At 40.5% G+C, this 1665-nt stretch overlaps 1 pseudogene; it reads right to left on the bottom strand.

Annotated features, from left to right (window-relative positions):
• Positions 1–359: 359 nt before the first annotated feature.
• On the bottom strand, positions 360–970 carry LOC139009443 (ras-related protein Rab-9A-like; annotated as a pseudogene).
• Between the last annotated feature and the right edge of the window lie 695 nt (positions 971–1665).

Genomic DNA, 1665 nt, shown 5'->3' with positions numbered 1-1665 from the left:
ACATATAATCATACATAAAAAGTAGTTCTCCATTTTCCCAGGGACAAAAAACAGTAACTTCTTGAGTATTCAAGTATTTTGTTGTGATTATAATTAAAGTCTTAGTCATCTCATTTATTAGCTCTGTAACTTATATATTTAAATTAAATGTTATTAGACAACCGTTACAATTTATAAATGTAAGGCGCCATTATTGAGTAAATGGTTTCATCCATGAGTGGATGTGTCCCTTCTCCCACCCACTAATGAAGCAGCAGTGTGGTTAGTGCAATTTCATGAGTAGATGATACATTGCTGCAAACGCTAATTCTCTCCACCTTGTGTGTATGTGTGAGTTGGTTAAAAGGCTCAAGCAGCCTCTATAATGATAAACAGCGAGATGAGCTAGGCTTGGGCTTTTGGTGCAGATGACCATATCTGTCTGAATCAGGTGGTCTGACTCATCCTCAGGAGCAAGCACTCTTCCAACTGCTTCCTCAAAGGCAGATGTGACATTCGTGGCATCTTTTGCACTTGTTTCAAAGTAAAGGTAGTCCCCATTATTCCTTCATCAGGCTTAGGGTTCTTCTGCACATACTTGCCGATCACTTATGTCACTCTTGTTACCCAAATCACAAAAGGAAAGCCTTCAGGCTCTTTTACATCTGGTAATAAAAAAATTCTTTCTTCCAGTTACTCAACTTCTGAAAGCTTTGAGAATCATTGACACTAAGAGTGAACAGGCAACAGTCAGAACCTATGTAAGATGGTGTCCTCGGGTTTCTAAACTGCTCTTGACCAGCCACGTCCCAAATTCACATGGTAACAAAATGTCCATCTAACTCCAAATCTTTATTTTAAAATTCCACACCTATTGTATAGAAGAGCTGGGTACCAAATTTATTAGTCACATATCTATTCATTAGAGAACTCTTCCCAACTTCGCCATCCCAAGAATATTTACTTTTAAAAGTGGTGATTTTCCTGCCATTATTAACCTCAAAATCTTTGATTTCAGAACCTTTAATTGTTCAGTTCAAGCATCATCATTATCTCTAGGGTTCTTGGGAAGATTTACTGAGACACAGAGGAAAGCAGTTCACCATTGTGCCACCCTCATTGTAGGAATGCAGGAAGTTTCTCTCAGCCACACAGAGGACGTCTGGGAGTTCCCAGCTGGCCTGTCCAGGTGCAATGAGAAAAGTGAGAGGGTTGGGGACCCGGCAGGCTGGACAAGGTGACAGGGTTGCCCCCACCCAGTGCCCAGGGAACAATGTCAAGCAACAGTATCTTCAATGTCCTTTTCTGAGAGGAGAAAGTATGCGTAGATGGATTTCTCCCCCCATCTAGAAAATTCATAGTCCAAAAAAATCTTTCCAATAACTATTTCCCAATTGATTTGAAGTTCATAGGTCATGGCCTCCAGACAACTGGCATAAACTCTGGCAAACTGATACAGCTCAAACCAAGGAGGTATCTACCTTTCCTCAATGCCGCCGAGTCTCTGCAGTGTCTTTGCCAACTCTTTTTGGTTGAGACTAAGTATCAAATTCTGAGAATATAATTTTGTTCTGGGCTAACTGCCCTAGGAACTAAACATCGAGTTATTTTGGAGGCAAAATCAAAACTGTTTCAGCAGTGGTTCCAGGATGCTATTCAATGAGGATCTCAGAACTGCTAATGTTT

The sequence above is a fragment of the Myotis yumanensis genome, unplaced genomic scaffold (genome assembly GCF_028538775.1).
Source record: "Myotis yumanensis isolate MYYU_CA2020_CCGP unplaced genomic scaffold, mMyoYum1.0.hap1 SCAF_4, whole genome shotgun sequence".
Lineage (NCBI taxonomy): Eukaryota > Metazoa > Chordata > Mammalia > Chiroptera > Vespertilionidae > Myotis > Myotis yumanensis.
This window is presented reverse-complemented; position numbering and strand designations above follow the sequence as displayed.